The 11,321-nt window shown below is 36.8% G+C and overlaps 1 non-coding gene across 1 annotated transcript; it reads right to left on the bottom strand.

Moving 5' to 3' along the window:
• Positions 1–416: 416 nt before the first annotated feature.
• LOC124898301 lies at positions 417–522 on the bottom strand. The gene has a single exon (XR_007055276.1). It is a non-coding gene; the product is annotated as a small nucleolar RNA R71 (small nucleolar RNA).
• Between the last annotated feature and the right edge of the window lie 10,799 nt (positions 523–11,321).

Raw genomic sequence — 11,321 nt, 5'->3', positions numbered from 1 at the left:
TTTGTTTTTTCTCATGTAAGGATAATTGTATACACGGTACTATAAGCCAACACAGTAGTAATACTAGTACTTTTGATAGGCATCTCGAGAATAAGGATTACCTCAGAGATATAGGTCGAGCTAGTGCTATTCGTATTCTATCTGTAAAAGGAAATAGAGTATTCATATTACTAGGGTAATGCTTTATTTGCTTCAAATGAAAGGGTTGTTTGGAGGTCAAACACATGAGGATGTCAATCTACCCTTGAAGAATTTTGTTGATGATTGCTCTCCATTTGACATAGCCCATATATCTCAAGAATCAATCTATTTATGTCTTTTCCCATTCTTATTGACAGGAGAAATGGAATTGTGGTTGTTGTCTTTGCTTATGGGATATATCACTTATAGGCACTTTCCTCCTTTCTGGATGATGCAACTATGGGATTAAATCATTAATTTTCACTAACTTAATGGTGAACCTTTATATGAGGCTTGGCAATGATTCAATAATAAGATAATGCAATGCCCAAATCATGAGGTCCTAGACAAATGCTTTTTCAAATCTTCTATAGGGCATTGGATTAATTGAACAAGACAGTAGCCAATAATGGGGTCTGGGATCTATTATCAAACAATATAATGGTAGAGATTGGCATACAATAGATATCAAGGTGGAATAGGGTGTCAATCGTGACGGGTATCACAAATTCCATGTGGACCAGAGATCACCCCTTGCACCTAACCAAACCAAACACACCACACCCCAAGGTCAGATGAATTTTGAACATATAACAAGATAAGAGAATATCAATTTAAAAATATTAAAATAAGTCTATAACCAAAACCAACCGATACGAGTATCAATGCAAAAACCAATACCAATACCGACATCGCCCATGCCTTCTGTAGTCCACAAAGCCTCAAATCAAAACCAAAGGGTATCCAATTGAGACATGGCCCGGACCATAGACAAAACTAAGACCAATGGAATAGTAAAGTCATAAATAAATCCATGGCATGAAATGGAATCCTCTGAAGTATGGAAGCTCACCACTTCAGTCTGACTCAACGGTTGTCCCCAAATCACCTAGTCACTGAGCAGGAGGAGTGGAAGTATGACCAATTCCTGCATCGCATAGAAATACAGCATCCAAAGAAGGTTAGCGGGGTGAACTCTAGGATGTAACTCGAGGATAAGGATAACATAATGATATGATCAACAGTTTAAAATCATTCAAAAGCCAATGCACATAATCAAATGCATATACATAAATATATATATCACATATCAAGATTGGGAACAAAGATTAACGTGCTTTTTAAAATATTAGCCTAGATTGTGTAGCTCAATCTTTATATAATAGTACCCATGAGCTAAATGGGCCCCAACTCGCACCCCCTGGTCTGGCCCCAGTGTGTGTAGCCTTACAAAATAGAGAATAATATCATATATATGAACATAGGAGACTCGAACCTCCCAGCATATACCAAGGTGACTTAAGCACCTAATCATATAATGATTTATGGGGAACTCGAACCTCCATAATTATGAAAAAATAATAAGGGACACTCAAACCTCCCTGGTAACTTTGACCCTCGTGTTGGCAAATGCAGTTTCCAGTATCATTCACTTCGACCTCCACTTTCATGACTCAGCTACACAGTCTTTATTAGAGCCCAATTAAATCAATTTTCACACATTCCCATTTAATGAACCACAGTACACTTTTAGGCATACATTATTGGTATCATCATACCAACTACACTTGCAAGTTAACATATCATGCCAAAACAATTACCATTAACTTGGGGAGAATAACTCCCTTTGTTCATTAATACACATTGGGGAACACCGACTCCATTTGTTCGTTAAATTATACCATTATATTTCAAATACTTCTTTATATCATGAAATAGTTCCAGACTAGTTCAATTTTACAAATTCCCACAATTCTCATAACTAGAACCAATTTCATATGATGGGGTTGGGGTTATAACTACTTCAAAAGTCACACGTTTTGGAAAATCACAATTTCCTATTTCATTCACCATACCCACGCACCCACAAGTTCAAACCCATATTTAAAGCATGAAATCACATATAAACCATGAGAAACATTGTTCAATTTATATATATTTGAAACCCCCAACCTTTGTTTTCAATACAAAAACAATAATCTTATGAACAATACTTTAAATCACATGCTTTTATAAAATCAACAATGAGGGTAGAGTAACATGCCTAAAATAGTAAGAATGTACGAAGAGAAACCACCCTTGAGAGCCCTAATTGATCAACCTCTTCAAATCTAGCCTTAACTTTAACAGAGAGTTTGAGAGAGAATTTGGAATTGTTTAATTAGGAATGATAAGATAATGAAGTCCTAAGGAAGTCTTTAAGTCATGGTAACTAAGGGGTAAAAGAAGGAAATATCCAGAGTGCCAGTGTCACCTTCGACCACGAGTCGACCCCTTAACTCGTAACCACTCCCTACGACTCGTCACCACGAGTCATAACAAAGAAAGTGACTAGGACCCATAGATTGTCAACCTTATGACTCGACCAACCCATTCGTAATGAGACCCTATGACTCATAGGGTTCAGTCGTAGTCAACACAGAACAAAATTTGGGACTTACACTGGAGACCCTATGATTTCACCTAACGACTCATGACATATCCTTACGGCTCTTAGTGATCCACTCGTATTCAAAGAAAAATCAAGCCTTAAACATACTAGTTTGGGTATGAGTCATTCCAACGAGTCATCAAGACACCCTACGACTCTGTAGGTCCAGTTGTAACCAAGTTAGTTAGCCCAAAGCTTAAAAAAATTTCTAGGGCCAAAATCTAAGGTGTTTCTATACTCCCCCACTTAGATCATTCGTCCTCGAATGATGGGACAAGGCAATTGCTAGCATGATTTGACTTTACATTCCCCTACTCTTACCTTTAACAACCAAAGAAAATAAAGATGCCAAGGAAATCACCCTTTCCTTTAACAAAGTCAGAAAACAAAGATGTTAAGAATAACACATACCTTACGCATGTCTATCTGGAGCGGAAAACAAAAATGGATACTTGGACTTCATGTCCTCTTTGGCTTCCCAAGTAGCCTATTCAACCTTGTGGTACCTCTATAGAACCTTTACCGATGCTAGGTCCTTCATCCATAGCCGATGAACTTGCCAATCCAATATCTAAATTGAGACTTCCTGATATGATAAGGAATCTAAAATACCCACCTCCTCTAAAGGAATAATCATTGAAGCATCATACAAGAACTTTATCAACATTAAAGAATGAAACACCGAATGAACAGAGCACAAACTAGGAGGTAACTCCAACTCATATGCAACCTTACCAACCCTCTTCAAAACTAAGTATGAGCCAACATATCGGGGACTCAGCTACCCCTTCTTCCTAAACTACACTACTCTCTTAATAGGAGATACTTTCAAGAACACCCAATCGCCAACCTCAAACTCTAACTCCCTACGCCTCACATTCGCATAGGACTTTTGGCAACTTTGGACAGCTTTAAGTCTATCCCAAATAACCTTTACCTTATCCATCGCTTGGTAAACCAAATATGGGCAAAGCATCTCCACCTCACCAACCTCAAACCACCTAATAGGAGACCTATACCTCCTACTATATAATTCTTTAAATTGAGCCATCCAAATACTAGAGTCGTAGTTGTTATTATACGCAACCTCTATAAAAGGCATATGATTAACCCAACTACCACCATAATCAATCACACAAGCCCAAATCATATCTTCTAATGTTTGAATAGTCCTTTCCACTTGCCCATCTGACTGTGGGTTGAAAGCAGTACTAAGGCTCACTTTAGTTCCCAAACCTCTCTAAAATAAATGCCAAAAATATGATCAGAACTGAGTACCGCAATATGATATAATAGAAATAGGTGCCCCATGCATTTCACAATCTCTTGGAGAAATAATCTCGTATAATCCTCTGCCGAATAATTAGTCCTCACTGGCAAGAAGTAAGCAGATTTAGTCATTCTATCGACGATGACCCATATTGAATTAAATAGATTCCGAGACTGAGGAAGATCGGTAACGAAATCCATATTAATTATATCTCATTTCCACACTGGTATTTCAATCTTTTGAGTCAACCCATCGATCCTTAAGTGCTCAACCTGCACTTATTGACACACTATGTATTTAGCCCCAAAACTTGCACATCTCGCTTCATATTGTTCCACTAGTAAACTTTCTTAAGATCATGATACATCTTTGTCAAATTGAGATGAATGAAATAATGTGACTCACGATCCTCAGCCAAGATCCTCTCTCTCTCAACATCTATATTAGGAACACATAATCTACCTTGGTACCTCAAGATACCATCGCCACCAATCTCAAAAGCTATAACCTTTTGTTTTCCTATATCCCTCTTAATCTTCAAGATCTAGTATTTGCTTCTCCTTTATCTCAACTATAAGGGATGACTTCACCACCTCTTACATAAACACACCACCACCCTCAGAATCTAAGAAAAGAACTCCAAGGTTAGACAAGCATTGAATATATTTCAGCATCTCCCACTTATCCTCATCAATGTGAGCTAAACTCTCTATGAATAACCTACTAAGAGCATCAGCAATCATATTAGCATTACCTAAGTGGTAGTGGAAACTCATGTCATTATCTTTTAGTAACTCCAGCCACCTCCTCTACCTGAGATTCAACTCCTTCTAGGTGAACATATATTGTAGGATATTGTGATCAGAAAATATATCTATATAGACTCCATATAAATAGTGATGCCAAATCTTTAATACGAACACCATAACCAATAATTCTAATTCATAAGTCGGGTAATTGTACTCATGAGCTTTCAACTACCTATAAGCATTAGACACCATCGTACCATACTGTATCAATACATAACCAAGTCCCACACGGGATACATCACAATAGACAACAAAACCATCAATGCCTTCATTCAGAGTCAAAATTGGAGCTGAAGTTAACTTATCTTTCAGCTTCTCAAAACTATCCTCACAAGCATTGAACCATAAAAATTCACCTTTTTTTAGGTCAACTATGTCAGCGAGGCATTTATAGTCGAGAAAATATCCATAAATCTCCTATAGTAACTGGCTAAATGCAAAAAGCTCTAAATATTAGTTGGAGTCATGGGCCTACACCACTTCTTAACCACTGTAACTTTCTACGGATCCACCATGATACCTTTACTAGAAATGACATGACCCAGAAAAGCAACAACTTTCAACAAGAAATTTCTTTGAAAACTTAGCATAGAAATATTGATCTTTCGCAACATGATACGAAGTTAATTGGCAAGATCTTCCTTACTCTTGGAATACACCAAAATATTATCTGTAAACATGATAACGAACCAATCCAGAAACTGATGGAAGACCCTATTCATAAAGTCCATGAATGTCGTTGGGGCATTAGTCAAATCGAAAAATATTACTAAGAACTAATAATGACCATACTGCATTCAGAAAGCAGTCATTAGGATATCTACATCCCTAATCTTTAGCTGATGATAACAGGACCTAGCATCTTGAAGCTAGTCTAACAAATCATTAATATGAGGAAGAGGATACTTATTCTTCATTGTAACCTTATTCAACTGATGGTAATTGATGCTCATACAAAAGGAACCATCTTTCTTACGCACAAACAAAATAGGAGACCCCATGAAGACACACTAGGATGGTAAAACCCTTGTCAAGGAAGTCTTTCAACTACTCCTTAAGCTCCTTTAACTCAGTTAGAGCTATTCTATTAGAAGGGATAGAGATAGGACTAGTGTCAAGAACAAGGTCAATCCCAAAATCAATCTTTCTATCGAGGGGACATCAGGAAGATCATTAGGAAAAGCCTGGGAAATTCACTAACCACGAGAATGGATTACAATGAAAGACCCTCTGAGTTAGAATTTTTATCCTGGACCAAACAATAAAGATATCCCCCAAAATCAACTTCTGGGCTCTAAGATATAATATGGATCTTCTCTTAGGAATTAGAGAGCCCCCTTCCCACTCAATAACTACCTCATTAAGGCATAGAAATCTAACAAGGCATAGAAAGAATACAACAAATCCATCCCTAATATGATATCAAAATCAACTATATCTAATTATATTAGATCTACTAGAGTTTCCCTACCAGCAACACATACCACAAACCCCTATGACTTTTCTAGAAACCATCGAGTCACCCACTGAGGTAGATACCAAAAAGGGGTCAGGGATATACTCCAGACCAAAACCAAAATGTGCAGCCACAAATAGGTCATATATAAAAGAGTAGACCCTGGATAAAGCAAGTAATACACATCACAAAAAAGGAGTTGTGACATACTAATGACAACATCAGGAGATGCCCCAGAGTCTTGGTGGTTAGCAAAAGCATACAGGCAATTTTGGCTAGTACTGACACTAGAAACAGAAACCGTACTCTTTGGTGCAGGAGTTAATGAAGTGGTAACAGTAATCTTATTTTCCACTAAAGCATACTTAAAAGGACAAACCCTCTGCAGATGACCAGTCTAATAATATTTAAAATACCTATTCCTCCTTTTTTTCAAAAAATTGATGGTGCACCTACCCGCAGAACCTAAAAAAAGGATACGATAGAGCGGACTGAGCCCCACTAGCCTGAGGTTGGGAATTCTTGGTCCTAACCCCACTATCATGCTGTGAACGATGATCACCCAATAGCTTTGGATAAGGAACACTAGCTGTAGAGTAGGAACTAAAACTCCCTCACTTCTTCTTATACCACTTTCCACAATCTTTACCACTCTATTGTTGACATCTACCTTGGTTAGAAAATCTAAACTTCTTATTCTATCTTTCCTCAATCTCTGCCTGCTTCTTTTTCTCTTTCTCAACCTGTTGTACATACACAACCAATCTAGAGATATCAATATCTTTGTTTAATAAGGTAGTCTTACTCTTTAGAATTAAATCATGGGACAATCCTGAAGCAAATTTCCTTATTTTAGCCCTTATGCTAGACACTAACTCGGGAGCATATCGGGACAACTGAATGGTATTTCAAGGCATATTTCTTGACTGTCATCCTACCTTGCTTTAGATTAACAAACTCTTTCGCTTTTGCCTCCCTCAACTCTAAAAGAAAGAAATGGTCTAGAAAAGTGCTAGAGAAATCATTCTACTATGCAAATTTGGCCTCATCTCCCCTAGAATATTCTCATTCTTCATACCATTGGTATGCTATATCCTTTAATTAATAGGATATGAATTCTATACCTTCCATATTAGTAGCATGCATAATACAGAAGATCTTCTCCATCTCATCAATAAAACCTTAAGTATCCTTCTCAACCATAACACCAGTGAACACAGGAGGGCTCAACCTTATAAACTAGCCAACTTTTATGGCCTCAAAAGATAGAGTAATAGAAGCTAATGCTCAAACTGAGAAACTACTAATTAAGCCAATATATGAATAGACTAATGAAATTTTACATTTGATACATTAGCCTAATAAGCCCAAGGATAATAAGAGGGGACCAATGGAACTCCGAGAGGGAAATTAGGAACTGGAGCCCTCAACTGAGTCTGCACCCAATAAGAACAGTGTGTCCCTTCAGCATTATCCATAAGTGAAAAGAGGAGTTTCCATGAGCTTTAGATCATCTGGGAGGCATAATCTAAAAAGCAAACAATGAGTTAGAGAGACTCAAGACCTTAGACTCTATAGCTTGTAATAGGATAACAAGAAAGGGAAACATTCCTAAATATCTCATAGCCTCTCCCTTGTAAGTGTGGCGTGCCACACACCCATAAATGAGACTCTACTCATCATAGCTTTGTTGGATACCCAATGACACCAAACTTGACTCTAATACCATCTTTTTCATGACTCAAACCAAAACCAACCCATGATGGGTATCTTATATTATATGTGGAATAGATATCTCCCCCTTCATCCAACCAAACCATACACACCACACCTCAAGGTCGCCTGAATTTTGAATAAATAACAAGATAAGAGAATATCAATTTAAAGACATTGAAATAAGTCTATAAGCAAAACCAACTGGTACCAGTATCAATTCCAATACCAATACTGACACCATTAATGCCCACAGTAGTCCGATAAGGCCTCTAATAAAAACTAAAGAGTATCTAGTCAGGACATGCCCCCGACTATAGCTAAAACTAAGATAAAACAAATAATAAAATCATAAAGAAATCCATATCATGAAATAAAGTCCTCCAAAGTATAGAAGTTCACCACTACAGTTTGACTCAATGCCTATCCCCAAATCACCTAGTAACTAGCAGGAGGAGTGGAAGTATGACCAATTCATGCATCGTATGGGGATACAATATTCGAATACGGTTATCGAGGTAAATGCTAGCATGTAACTTAGGGACAAGGATAATATATTGATATGATCAATAGTTTAAAATCATTAAAAAAATAAATGTATATATATATGTATATATATACACATGTTGTGATATAGAACAAGGATTAACATGATTTTCAAAACTTTAGCCTGGATTGTGTATATCAATCATCATATAATAATATCCATGGGCTATATGGGCTACAACTCTCACCCCCTAGTAGGGCCCCAGTGCATGTAGCCACCACAAACCTGAGAATAATCTCATATATATGCACATAGGGGACTCAAACCTCCTATAATATACCAAGGTTTCTTAAGCACCCAATTATATAATGATTTAGAGGGGACTAGAACCTCCATAATCATGAAATAATATTAAGGGGGACTCAAACCTCCCTAATCACTTTGACCCCCACATTGACAAACGTGGTTTCCAGTATCGGTCACTCAGACCTCCATATTTACAACTCATCTACACAACCTTTATTAGAGCCTAATTAAAACAATTATGACACATTCTCATTTAATGAACCACAATACACACTTAGGCATACATTGTTGGTATCATCATACCAACTATATTTGTAAGTTAACACATCATGCCAAAATAATTTCTATTAACTTAGGGAGAACAACTCCCTTTGTTCATTATTACACATTAGGGAACACTATCTCTCTTTGTTCATTAAATCATACCATTGTATTTCAAATACTTTTTTATATCATGCAATAGTTCAAGACTAGTTCGATTTAACAAAATCCCACAGTTCTCATAACTAGAACTAATTTCAAATGATGGGGTTGGGGTTATAACCACTTCAAAAGCCACAAGTTTAGGAAAATCATAATTTCCTAGTTTATTCACTATACCCATGCACCCACAAGTTCAAAACCATATTTAAAAGCATGAAAATCACATATAAACCATGAGAAACATTGCTCAATTTATAAATACTCAAAAACCCTAACCTTTGTTTTCTAAACCAAAGCAATAATGTTATGAACAATACTTTAAATCACATGCCTTTGCAAAATTAACAGTGAGGGAAGAGTAACATGCCTAAGATAGTAATACATATGGAGAGAAATAACCCTTGAGAGCCCTAATTGGTCAAGCTCTTAAAACCTTAGCCTTAACTTAAATAGGGAGTTTGGGAGAGAATTTGGGAGAGTTTTATGAGGAATGATGTGATAATGAAGTCCTAAGAAAGGCTTTAAGTTGTGGGGTCTAAGGGTTTCAAGTGGGAAATGTCAAGAGTGCCCTCAACTTAAAGGCTGAAAAAGTGTTGCATTTGACCATGAGTCGACCCCTTGACTCGTAACCACCCCATATGACTCATCACCATGATTCATAAACAAGATAGTGACTAGGACAGACCCCAAGACATTGTCGACCTTACAACTCGACCAACCCATTTGTAATGAGACCCTACAACTCATAGAGTCCAACTGTAACCAACACAGAATAAAATTTGGGATGTACACTAGATACCCTACAATTTCACTTAATGACTCATGACATATCCTCATGGATATTAGGAAGCTACTCATACTTAGTGTAGAATCAACCCTCAAACTTATTGTTTGGGTATGACTTAGCCCAATGAGTCATCAAGACACCCTACAACTTTGAGGGTCTAGTCATAACCAAGGCAGTAAGCCCAAAGCTAAAGAAATTTTCAAGGGCCAAAATTCAGGGAGTTTTATAGGGCTTTTTCCATATCTTTTATAAGCCTATAACAAAGAAAAAAGGATGAGAAAAGAGATGTGAACATGGATAAAGTGATAACACAATATGATCTTCTCACCAAGCATGTAATAAGAGCTCCTCCAAAGGCGGTTAATGTCATTAATTTTAAGAGTGTTAAAGCTTATAATGTTGAGGATTTAGAGTCTCTTGATGAGTAACCTTAGTTCTTATTGAACCAAATAGGGGGTTTCGGACTTACCTATCAAAGACAAGGTGGGAATTAAGGTTGGGTGAAAAAGGATCATAATAGATATTGGCATGATAGATACCAAGATTGGAGAGATAAAGATAGAGATTATAACTGACACGTACCTCCATATGATAGGTGCAAAGTTAAAGAGTCGAGCTTCATTGATCCAAAGAATTTCAAAAGCAAAAATTTCAATGCTTATTTCTTAATGTGTGTTGCAGAAACTGATACTATAGTGAAAGAGCTAAAAAGTGATTTTGCATAACTTAATCAAAAGGTAATATCTCATTCGCCCTCTATCAAGCAACTTGAAAATAAAGTGGGTTGAATCTCAGCTCATCTCAATGTAATGCTAAAGGGTGGACTGCCTAGTGACATGGTTACTGATCTTAAGAATGATGCTCACATCATGTCCATCTCACTAGGAGTCGTCGGACTATCGGTAAAGATTTTGTTGATTTTGATCAAATTCCTAATGAAAGGAAAAGTGATGAACAAGAAAATGAAAAGAAAAAGTAGCTAATGAAGTCTAATGGTGTGGTTTCAAAGACAAATGAGTCAATTATTAAAATACCAAAGGTAGTTGAAGAAAAAGTTTAAAGTAAGGAAGGTTTAAAACCATAAAAAACTCTAGTTGTTCCTTAGTCTCAAATCAAATTCCTCCTCCATTCACACATAGGATCAAGAAGAAAAATGATGATACCAATTACAAGAAATTTCTAACAAAATTTAGCAACTTATCAGTGAATATTCCATTGTTAAAAACTTTACAAGAGATGCCCGGGTATGATAAATTCGCGATCTTGGTTACTAGGAAATGAGTCATGGATGTTGAAACTATAGAGGCAACTCACAATTGCAGTGTTATAGTGTCGAGCACAATGGTGGCAAAGAAGGAAGACCTGGGTGTATTCACTATTCCTTGCACTATTGGGGTGTACAAGTTTGGAAAAGCATTGTGTGATCTTGGGGAAAGCATTAATTTGATGCCATTTACCA

The sequence above is a fragment of the Capsicum annuum genome, chromosome 4 (genome assembly GCF_002878395.1).
Source record: "Capsicum annuum cultivar UCD-10X-F1 chromosome 4, UCD10Xv1.1, whole genome shotgun sequence".
NCBI lineage: Eukaryota > Viridiplantae > Streptophyta > Magnoliopsida > Solanales > Solanaceae > Capsicum > Capsicum annuum.
The sequence above is the reverse complement of the archived record's forward strand: the minus strand, read 5'-3'. Positions and strand labels throughout refer to the sequence as shown.